Here is a 12,881-nt window from a genome sequence, read left to right on the forward strand (position 1 = left end):
ACATCCTTGAGATGTGCAAGAAAACCAGAGTATCTAGTCTCGAGACGAATGCAGACGCATGCAGCCTTGAGGAGAACGTGCTCAATGTGTTTAATGAAACACATGGAAACATTAAGCTTTTTGAGGTTAGCAAATCTAAATGTCCTTTGACATGTTTGTCAACTCACATTCTGATTGCACTGTTTATTCCTATACTCCAGAGTGTAGTCATCTGCAGATAAAATTGATACTCATCCCTGCATACAGGCTGAGAACAGGGGAGGTGTCCCCTGGGTTCACCAGGAATAGTCTGCAGAGAGGCTCATGAGCATCCATGTACTGTGGAGCTTTGTCACTCTGCAGGTGATGGGCAAATCCTCGTGTCTAGTAACAGTGCTTTGTCTTGTAAAGGTACAATGACACACGAAGGGTTAGTAGCTCAGCTGTCCTCTCCATATAGTGTGATAAAACAGCACTCTGTCAATAAGCCAGTAAATCACAGGACAATATCAAAGGCTTCACTGAATTCTCATGGGAATTCAGCAACAGCTGCTTCCACTCTTAGAAAATACACCAGTACAAGTCAATAGACAATAGGTGCAGGACTAGGCCATTCGGCCCTTCGAGCCAGCACCGCCATTCAATGTGATCATGGCTGATCATTCTCAATCAGTACCCCGTTCCTGCCTTCTCCCCATACCCCCTGACTCCGCTATCCTTAAGAGCTCTATCTAGCTCTCTCTTGAATGCATTCAGAGAATTTGCCCCCACTGCCTTCTGAGGCAGTGAATTCCACGGATTTTACAAAAAGAATATAGAGGTACAAGAGTCAATTAAAAGAAGATTTACAGGGATGATACCAGAAATGTGAGGATTAACATATCAGAAAAAGGTGATCAGATCTTATGAATGTCTTCCTAAGGTCATAATTGATAGGAGCAGAATTAAGCCAATCGGCCCATCAAGTCTACTCCATCATTCACTCATGGCTGATCTATCTCTCCCTCCTAACCCCACTCTCTCGCACTCTCCCCATAATCCTTGACACCTTCCTGGGAAAAGAACTCTGAGGATTATCTAATGGAAATTTTTTAAATATTGAAAGGTTTTACAGAATGCTTACTGAGGGAATGTTTTGACTTGTAAGTAAGAACTTAACTGGAGGCCATTGATGTGAGACAATCACCAAGAAATCCAATAGGGAATTCAGATGAAATCATTAACCAAAGAACAGGTAATTGGCCAACTCCCCAGTATTGTGTAGGAAGGAACTGCACGTTATAGGAGTAGAATTAGGCCATTTGGCCCATCGAGTCTACTCCGCCATTCAATCATGACTAATCTCTGCCCCTGAATCCCATTTTCCTGCCTTCTCCCCATACCCCTTGACACCCATTCTAATCAAGAATTTGTCTATCTCTGCCTTAAAGATATCCACTGACTTGGCCTCCACAGCCCTTTGTGGCAATGAGTTCTGCAGATGAACTACCCTTTGACTAAAGATACTGGTTTATACTGAAGATAGACGCAAAATGCTGGAGTAACTCATTGGGACCGGCAGCATCTGTGGAGAGAAGGAATGGGTGACGTATCGGGTCGAGATCCTTCTTCAGTCTGAAGAAGGGGCTCGACCCGAAACGTCACCCATTCCTTTCTTTCACAGATGCTCCCTGTCCTGATGAGTTACTCCAGCATTTTGTGTCTATCTCCTGTGTTGTCACCAGGGAATCCCCCCAAGTCAGAAGAGTGACTCCATTCTTTTCAATGAAGAAGGAGAATAACAAGTTAAGATTACTTAATCGAGAAGAATCAAAGGGGAAAAGGAATTTGTGAACGCAGAGTAACTGGGGGACAATACTAGACAAAGGAGCCTCTCACAATAGCTACCAATGTGCCAACTGTTAATAATGCGATTTATAATACCAAAAGCCATTTCAAGACACTGATGTTGAGTATTTGGACCCAATTGAAACATTTCTATGTGCAAAAAGCCCCTTTGTGCTTATTGGATTGCACTAACAACCTCTTCCGGATAAGTTAATGGCTACCAGGAAATTGGTGCAGGCATTTTTAAATGTGATTTTGCCAAATATACCTGACATTTGCCTGACACACAATGAATCACCACCCTGTGCACAGTAAACCATTTCAGAGTTCTTTAACAGAAATGAGCTGTTAAGGTGTAATCTATGACCTATATTTTCACACATAAAACCGGGAATAAACGCACAGGAAGATGTCATTTAATCATATCATCGTCCCATTGATATATTGCTCTTTGCTTAAGTTCTTTGAGTGGCAGTTATTGTCATTGTGTGTACTTCAACATACATTGCTGGGTATGCCATTCCTTATTGCAGCCTTTCTACATATTTCAGAGCTAGGGTGATGTGGCATAGCTTGCATTTCGACGTGCAAGGGCAACGATGTGGTAGGAATGGTACTGAAGGCACTCTTCCCACCAAATCCTTGGTGATTTCTCTCCATTGCAACATTTCTGCAGCCGTTCCATGGTGTAGAGGTGCAGCTGTTAGGGCCTCAGTCTGTCAACTCCAGAGGCCCAGGTTTGTTTCTGACCTTGGGTACTCTCTGTGAATTTGGCATGTTCTCTTCATGACAGAGTGGGGGTTCTTCCAGGCGTTTTACTTGCACATCCAAGTAAGTTACACAGCATTTGCAAATGACCTCTAAATGTGGCTAACTGGCAAAACGATGAAAGGGGAATTGATGGGCACATGAGGAAAAAAAAGATAAGAGGGGGAATGGGAATGATGTGATTGTTGGGAGACAGCAAGGGCTCGATGGGCAGAGTGGCCTCCTACCATGTTGTAATGCACATTTACAGTTCTTTGAAGTTTAAGATGCTTTAAGATTCTGACCAGTTTCTCATGCTTCACGGCGGTAATGTTTTGGCAGCTGCAGACAGGAACTCCACAGGTTAAGGTTTAACATCTGATTCAGATGAAAACCACCTAATGGTTTTTTAATGGGCTAAACTCCAATTTCTTGGCAGACTGTTGTAGATTTGCTATAAATAAAACAATTTATTCAATTGATTGAAACCAAAACAGTACTTGGAGGATGATGAATGCCAATTATTTGTGGACAGGAAACATAATCTGAAACCTGTCTGGTGGAATGCAAAAGGAGGTGCCCTGTTATTTTTATAGTTCCAAAATTAATAGCAAACAACATTCACTTCTGCACCACATGATGTCCCCAAAAACTTTATATTGGTAGACACAAAATGCTGGAGTAACTCAACGGGACAGGCAGCATCTCTGGAGAGAAGGAATGGGTGACCTTTCGAGTCGAGACCCTTCTTCAGACTGAAGAAGGGTCTCGACCCGAAAGGTCACCCATTCCTTCTCTCCAGAGATGCTGCCTGTCCAGTTGAGTTATTCCAGCATTTTGTGTCTATCTTCGATTTAAACCAGCATCTGCAGTTCCTTCCTACAAACTTTATATTGGTGCTGGTTAATGGTGGACATTGAACCACACAAGAGTCAGTTCGTACCAAGCACCCTTTCACAAAAAAAACACTGATAATTATTAGGAGTAATGGTGGAGTGGGTAAATGACCATGTTGATAACACAAAGCAATAGGCTGGCACTGTGCCACAACTGGTAGAACTGCAGCCTCACAGCTCCAGTGACCTGGGTTCCATTCTGACCTTTGCTTTAGACTTTAGACTTTGGAGATACAGTGCAGGAACAGGCCTTTCGGCCCACTGAGTCCACGCTGACCAGTGATCCCCGGACACTAACACTATCCAACACTAGGGACAATTTTACCAAAGCCAATTAATCTACAAACCTGTACGTCATTGGAATGTGGGAGAAAACCGGAGCACCCGGACAAAACCCACACGGTCACAGGAAAGCGTATAAACTCCATACAATCAGCACCCATAGTCAGGATCGAACCCGGTTCTCTGGCGCTGTAAGGCCTGACCCAGAGACTCTTCTGCATTACTGTGTGATCAGCAAGGTTACACAGCTTTCTTTAGTCAGAGGGTGGAGAATCTGTGGAATTCTTTGCCACAGAAGGTTGTGGAAACAAAGTCAGTGGATATATTTAAGGCAGGGATGGATAGATTCTTGATTTGTACGGGTGTCAGAGGTCATGGGGAGAAGGCAGGAGAATGGGGTTAGGAGGGAGAGATAGATCAGCCATGATTGAATGCCGGAGTAGAATTGATGGGGCGAATGGCCTAATTCTACTCCTATCTCTTATGATCTTATGAAGGCAGCAACTCTACCGTTGCGCCACAGTGGCGCTCCCTCACTGGAGATTAAGTGAGCCAGGACACTGTGCTTTGGACATGCCATGTTTGGAATGGCTAAAAATATATCCATTATTTAAAGAAGAATGAAGAGGTATGTGGCTCCACTAAATGTGGGGGATTAAACAAAGACTAATGTTAACCTGTCAATGATCGCCTTTCCGCTTTTCTCATTCCAGTTACTCATCTGTCTTCTCCGAGTGAGGTTGCAAACTGAAACATACCGAATGAATCACAGTTTTATGCCGTGAACTTATCGACATCCGGTCCCATGGGTGAAGCTGCAGAGCGCCATTACCTTGACCCAGAGACCGTCGTTTGCACGACTGTGTGATCAGCAAGGTAACACAGCCTTGTCTGTGCACTTGCTCAGGCAGTGATATCCACAAAATCAATATAAAGCAGTAGCTTTGTAGATCGTTTTCTGTCGATCAGTCCGAACACTTTAGCTCACGGGTCTAAGCTAGTTCATGTGATGTTGTACTTACGAGAGTACACATAGCATTGCTAATAAGGTGCACCAATAAGGACATAAAGCAACAGAATGTGAGTTTCAAAATAGTTGTCCACCAGATAAACACCAGTGATCTATTTATTAATCGGATGAATAATAAATATGGGCCTGATGAAGGCCTAATCCCTTATTATACATGGGATATTGTTTTCATGAAAGACTAATTTAAGAAATTATTACAATACACTCGTAAAAATAGCACAAACTTGCTCATCAGCTACATTTTTCAATGCAGTTTTCTCGTGGCAGGTAAATTAGTATTGGTACATTCTTGTCGCATGTACAGAGATATAGTGGAAAGCTAAATAAACACATCAAGGTAGTGCAAGGGAGCAAAAGAAACCAAAGAGAATATAATGTTACAAGTTCAGAGAAACTACAGTTAAAAAAAGTGCAAGGGTCGCAATGAGGTAGATTGGGAGATCAGGAATTCATCCTCAACAAATGAAGAGTCTGATAAAAGCCAGAAAGAATCTTCTTCTTGAGTCTGGTGGGACTTGTTTTCAAGCTTTTGTATCTACTGCCCAATGGGAGAGGAAAGAAGAAAGAATGTCCAGGGTATTATAGAGTCATTGAGCTATACAGCATGGAAAAAGGCCCTTCAGCCCGCATTGTATACACTGGTGTTAGTGATTCTTGATTATCTTGGTTACTTTCCCAAGGCTGAGTGAAGGGTAGATGGTGTTGATGAGGTGAGGCTGGTTTGCATGATGGACTGGGCTGCGTTCATAACTCTGCAATTGCAATACAGCAAAGCAGTTACCATATCAAGCTGTGATGTGCAAGGTGTTTTCTATAGTGCATCGGTAGAAATTGGTCAAGGCCATTGGAGAAATGCTGAATTTCCTTAGCCTTCTCAGGAAGTAGAGACTTTGGTGTGCTCTTTTGGTCGTGACTGTGGTTGGACCAGGACAAATACATTTAAAACTTAAAATTTGGTTTGAGGAAGAACAAAACTCGCCCACAAATAATTGTCTAATTAAATGTTTCTGTTGTTTCCAATTTTCTTCAAAACAGAAGAGTCGGCAGCAGAAATGAGGTTATTAGCTCATTCGACCTTTCAGTTGCCAAAGTGTCGATTATTGTACTAATCTTGCATTTTTGCAGTAATGCAATCTTCAGCTTGAAATTAATCTGAATTTTTAATCAACTGTTGGAGCAACCAACTGGAAAGCAAAGTGACAGAAAACATGATGAGTGCTGTATACTATTGTCTGGCAAACAGGAAAGTAACAGCTTGAGAAACACATTTTGTACTGAAGGACCGGGGCGGCATGGTGATGCAGTGGTAAGAGTTGCTGCCGTACAGCGCCGGAGACCTGGGTTCTATCCTGACTATGGGTACTGTCTGTATGGAGTTTGTACGTTCTCCCTGTGACCTCATGGTACGGTTTCCTCCCACACTCCAATGATATACAGGTTTGTAGATTAATTGGCTTCAATAAAAAAAATTGTGAATTGTCCCTCGTGTGTAGAATAGTGTTAGTGTACAGGGTGATCGCTGGTCAGCATGGACTCGGTGGGCCGAAGGGCTTGTTTCCACGCTGTATCTGTGTATCTGTACCTGACTGCTACACTTAAATTTTGAGCACGCACGTCTATACGAAAACAGAATTCATGAAACAATGAAATTGTCACGTAAGTTAATACCTAAAAAGAAATTTCCAATCATGCAATTTTACACAAAAACTAATAACAGTCAGGTTAAGCCTTTTTGGTCGCTGGGTATCAACGTGTTGATTGTTAAACATTAATGTGTCTGTTAAGTTCTAAACTTATTGCATTGTTTTTAAGGGAAAGTTTTGAATTTGCAAAGTAAAGCATTTTCTTACCTGCATTATTGCAAATTTTAATGTTTATTTTCAGTCTCGTCTCTCAGCAGGTTTGGATTCCACCTCGGTCTGAAGATTTGAGTACATAATCCCTGCTGTTTCCTCATTGTTCCTAATCATGTTCCCCTCCTTCCTGAGAAGGCTTATTAGTAAGTTCGGCATGTCCCCAACAACTCTCACCAACTTCTGCAGATGCATCGTAGAAAGCATTTTATCGGGATGCATGGTTTGGAAAGAGCTCCATCCAAGACCGCAAGAAATTGCAGAGAATTGTGGACGCAGTCCAAACCATCACACAAACCAACCGCCCTTCCATTGACTCCATTTACACCTCACGCTGCCTCAGGAAGACCAGCAACATAATCAAGGAGGAGTCACACCCCGGTCACTCCCTCTTCTCCCCTCTCCCATCAGGCAAGAGGTTATAGAAGTGTGAAAACCCACACCTCCAGTTTCAGGGACAATTCCTTCCTAGCTGTTCTCAGGCAACGGAACATCCTGCCACCAACTAGAGAGCAGTCCTGAGCTACCCCCCCCCCCCCTTCCTCACTGCAGACCCTCCGACTATTTTCGATCAGACTTTACTGGACTTTGTCTTGCACTAAACATTATTCATGTTATTCCCTTTATCGTGTATTGTCTTTCTGCTGACTGGTTAGCAAGCAACAAAAGCTTCTCACTGAACCTTGGTACATGTGACAAGAAATTAAACTCAAACTCAACTCAACTCATGAGGTGGTGCATTATGAGGGTATGCAATGTGTTCACCTTCCTTACATTGCGAATGCAGCCACCCATCAGGGATCAGTCTGAAGGACTGCCCATTCCCTCCACAGACGCTGCCTGACTCCAGCACTTTGCTTTTTGCTTAAAGTTCCAGCAACTGTAGTTTCTTGTGTATCCATCCTTCAGGACTGTTTAATTAATATCTTCTTCAATTAGTTCTCTGATTGAGAATAGATCAAGCAAGGCCAGCACTTTTTTTTGTTGCCATCTCTGATGTTTCTTGAGTTGACTAGCGTGTGAGACATTTCAAAGAGCTACAGACCCAGCACTTTATAGAAGCTATAGCAGGGAAATCACAATGTACTGGAGTAACTCAGCAGAATAGGCAGCATCTCGAGAGAACATGGATAGGTGATATTTCGGGTCGAGGACCTTCTTGAATCTGAAGAAGGGTCTCGACCCATAATGTCACCTATCTATGTTCTCCAGAGATACTGCCTGACCTGCTAAGTTATTCCAGCACTTTGTGTCCTTTTGTGTATCTTAACCAGCATCAGCAGTTCCTCGTTTCTACTCTAAACTGCAACAGGGACATTTCCTTCCAATATAGACATTAGCAGTACAGATAGTTTTATAACAGTCTAGTATTCCTTTTTAAATTGTTACCAGCTTTTTCAGAAAATCATAGTCGTACATTAAAAACAGGCCATTCAGCTCATCACATCCATGCCCACGTGGCAGTCATCAGTATTAATCCAGATATAATCAATTAACTCCATTTACAGTTCCAGCTGGCTCCAGTGGGATATGAGCTCTAGTCTTTGAATCCGTCTTCTAAGCCCTTGGATTTCTGTTTCAGTAACATAACAAGGGCACTGGGGAAAACCCACCTGCGTTATTCATAATGCTTAGGAAGGAACTGCAGATGCTGGTTTAAACCGAAAAATAGACACAAAATGCTGGAGTAACTCAGCGGGACAGGCAGCATCTCTGGAGAGAAGGAATGGGCGGCGTTTTGGGTCGAGACCCTTCCTCATTCTGAGAAAGCTTCTCGACCCGAAATTTCACACTGCTTGACTCTATGACTCTCTATGAGGTACATGGATAGGAAAGGTTTAGGGGGATATGAGGCAAACGTGGGCAAACAGCGTGCATAAATAATTGAGAAGAAGAGCTGGTGCAAGACTTGAATTGTTTTATATATTCATGGCGTCGCCATAGTTGTTGTCAATTAAATAATAAAATAGAGGTGTAGACTGCAATGAATAAAATAGAATACCTATCAATAAAACAACCCAGTTTCTGTTGCATGAGGATATAACTAAATGAAGAGTTTGTAATATATAATGTAATTTGATTATTTGATGCCTTTACTGGGTGTAAATTAAACTCAATCTGGTTTGGGAACAGCTCTACCCAGGACAGGAAGGCCCTGCAGAGAGTAGTGCATTCGGCAGAACGCACCATGGGAACTACACTCGCCCCCCTGCAGGACCTATACATCAGGAGGTGCAGATCAAGAGCAAGCAAGATTATGGGGGACCCCTACCACCCCAGCAACGGACTGTTCCAGCTGCTACGGTCAGGCAAACGCCTCCACTGTCATGCTGTGAAAATGGAGAGGATGAGACGGAGTTTCTTCCCACAGGCCATCAGGACTGTTAACTATTATAACTCCAGGGACTACATTTTTTTTCTGTATTAATTTTAATTTTTATGCTGTAATTGTAATTTTTTTTTGCACAATCCGCAGGCATTGTCACTTTCATTTCACTGAACATCTTGTATGTGTGTACGATAAATAAACTTGACTTGTCCTTTAACATTGTTTTATTTCAACAATATGAGCTATGGAGACACTAAATAACAAAGGAAATGCATCAGTAAGAAAATTAAAATGTTACAAGGTTTAGCTTGCATTAACTGTACGATTGATAAGGATGATTTATTGTTTTCCATTGATAAATAAGTATTTTCCATTTTTGTGCGCCATCTATTTCTTTGCAATCTCGATGATATGATCAGGGGTATTTCCTCTGTGAGATTAGTTGTCATTCCCTTCCTTGCTCTCCCAAAGTGTCTGCAGACTGATAAATCGTGCATGTAGTGTCAGGCATCTCTCTCGAAGATTGAAGTTTGCAGAATGCTTATGGTTTTTACAATACGTGATTTTTATTCCACTATTTCCAACAACATATCAATGATTTCTTTATCATTAGTACAGAATGTAGAGGACGTCGAGAGAACAGCCCACTGAGTCGGTATGCAAGAGGCGCCATTTTACAGTCCCAGCTACAGATGGCCACAAAGATCAACTGCAGGCGTCGCCCACACTCAGGTCGTCCTGCGAACTGTCGTCTCTCTCCTTGCACGGCCCTCTTCAGCCCTTGTGATGCGGGGGGGGGGGGGGAGGGCACCTCCCACAGCTGACCCTGAGGGCACAGAAGGTAAGACCCCACCCCCTGTTCTTCTTACCGGTCCTTTTGCTGTTCCCGGCAGCGACGGACATCCTCTGCTCTGATTTCTGATCTCCAGGGGTGAGCAGGGGCCGGGCTCGGCGGCTTCCCCCTCTGGGCAGGTTCCCGGTTCCGCGGCTTGTTGTCGGGACGTGGCTGCAGCCCCCCCCGGAAACATTCGCACTGCCGGGAGACCCGGCAACCCTGTAAGAATATCATTCTAGCATGAGTCAATTACCGAACCCAACACGGCAGATTTACTTTAATCCTCAATGTTGATGCAAATCGGAGCAAATTTCAACCACGTGGATTTTCTCACAGAGACATCATGAACTGATAAACGTGGCAATCAAAGGCATAGGGTGAGCCCAGTGAAGCGTCAGGAGGCCTCACAGGTTTGAGGAATGAGAAGCGACTAGATTGCCTCCTTGAGCAATTGGAAGTTTTTCAGTAAAGTATTTTGATAGATGTGGCGCTTGCTACTACTGAATAAGTTTGCAACTTCCTTGTCTGACCTCATATGCATGAAAGTCACAGACTTTACTTTCAAACAAGTGGCGCCATTCAAAACCGACAATAATTAACAGCAAATTCCTGACCAATATGCATACGCTTCATTTAGAATGGAGATGAGAAGGAATTTCTTCAGTCAGAGGATGGAATTCATTGCCACAGATGGCTGTGGAGGCCAACTCATTGGGTATTTTTAAAATGGAGATTGATGGGTTCTTGATTAGTAAGGGTGTCAGAGGTTATGGTGAGAAGGCAGGAGAATGGGGTTGAGAGGGAAAATTAGATCAGCCATGATCAAATGGCAGAGCGGGCACACAAGGCCAAATGGCCTAATTCTGCTCCAAGGTTTTATAATCTTATGGTGCTCAGTAGTTTTCTTAAAGCTACTTCTGCATTATGAGTAGTCACTAAGTCAGGGATTTGCATGCATTAGAAAACATATCACTTGTGCGCTTACAAGGTAATGATAAATATCAGGGTGGAGCTGCTGCCTTAGGGCCCCAAAGATCCAGGTTTGATCCTGACTATGGATGCTCTCTGTATGGAGTTTGTACATTCTCCCTGTGACTGCGTGGGTTTTCTCCGGGTGCTCCGTTTTCCTCCCACACTGCAGTAATGTACAGGTTTGTAGGATAATTGGATTTGGTAAAATTGTAAATTGTCCCTCGTGTGTAGGATAGTGCCTTTGTACAGGGTGATAGCTGGTTAGCAAAGACTGGGTGGGCCGAAGGGCCTGGTTCTGCATTGTTTCTCTAAAGTCTAAAGTAAACCCAATGGTATGAACATTGAATTCTCCAATTTTGGATAACTAACACACCCCCCTTCCCCTTTTTGCCCCCCCCCCTTCTTCCTCCTTCTCTACCCTGTGCCCCACCTAGACACCCACCTATTTCTTCCCTCGCCCTCCCATTCCACCTACATTCCTTCCTCTAGCTTCATGATTTGCAACTCCTCCATCCTTACCTCACACGTTTTGTCTTTTCATCTCTGGCCTTTGCCCAACCATCTGCCCATCAAAAAGCCTCTCCCACCTGTATCCACCTATCATTCACTTGGCTTTGTTCTCCCCCTCCTCTTTTCCAGATTTCTCCCCATCACAATCAGTCTGAAGGACATCACCTTTCCATGATCCCCAGACATGTTGCCTGACCTGCGAAGTCAAACACACGTGTAATGCTATTCTGCCTTGTTGAAGGATGATTCACTGTTCCCAAGTCCTTGAAGAAACATATTCTTCAAAATAATGTGAAGCATGGAAAGGACTTCCTATTAAAAATGTATTAATAACAATACGTAACTTATTTTTGTACAAACAATATGGTTATGTGACCTAATCATATTTGTACAGACCCTCATAAAGTGAATTTTGAGGTGTAGAAAATATTTGCCTGTGAAGGAGAGATAATTCTCTTCCAAATACTGCATATTCCCTGAAGCAACCAGCATTGCCCTGGGGCTTTAAGACGTTTCCATAGAAAACACTTTTGTGATTTGGTTTGTTGATGAGTGACATTCTTTCAGCCCTGTGTTTTACTCAATCCTGTGATGATAGGTGAGCCAAAATCCAGTTTAGTCACGCTTGTTGTTTGGGTATGTGGTCGAGTCAAACTCAACACCATCTTGAAGAAGGCAATAATGGAAAACCTGCCAGAAGCATGCAAAGTTGATGGATTATGATCATAACAAGGACACAACGTACTACCATTTTGGAGCTGCAGTAGAACATCGAGCATCGTACAGTACAGCAGAGGAAGAGGCCCTTCGGCCCACAACGTCCATGTTGAGCATGATGCCAAGTTAAACTTATCATCCTTCTCCAAGTGATCCATATCCCTCCATTCCTCGCATATCCACTTTCCTATCCAAAACCCTCTTCAATGTCACTATAGTATCTGCCTCTCCCACCACCCCTGGCAGTGTGTCCCAGGCACCAACCACTCTCTGTGTAAAAAAAAACTTGTCCCACATATTCCTTTAAGCTTTATCTCTCTCACCTGAAAGCTATGCCCTTCAGTCCTTAATACTTACGCCCTGAGATAAAGGTTCTGACTGTCTACCTTATATATGCCCCTCATAATTGTATATACTTCCACCGTGTTTCCCCTTAACCTCTTACATTCAAGTGAAAACAATCCAAAGTTTATCCAACCTCTAATACCCTCTAATCCAGGCAGCATTCTGGTAAACGTCTTCTGCACCCTCTCCAAAGCCTCCACGTCCTTTCTGTAATGGAAACACCAGAACCAATACTCCAAATACCAAAGACCTGAAGAGTTGCAACATGACTCTTATACCGTCCGCTGAAAGCAAGCATACCATACGCTTTCTTTATCACTTCATCTACTTGAGTAAACACCCTTCTTTAAATTAGTGCCTCATTTACCGAGAGATACCGGTGAATCCGTGGAATTCTTTGCCACAGAAGGCTGTGGAGGCCAAGACACTGGATATTTTTTAAGGCGGAGATAGATAGATTCTTGATTAGTACGGGTGTCAGAGGTTATGGGGAGAAGGCAGGAGAATGGGGTTAGGAGGGAGAGATAGATCAGCCATGATTGAATGGCGGAGTAGACCT

This window comes from Rhinoraja longicauda, chromosome 27 (assembly GCF_053455715.1).
Source record: "Rhinoraja longicauda isolate Sanriku21f chromosome 27, sRhiLon1.1, whole genome shotgun sequence".
NCBI classification, from domain to species: Eukaryota; Metazoa; Chordata; class Chondrichthyes; order Rajiformes; family Arhynchobatidae; genus Rhinoraja; species Rhinoraja longicauda.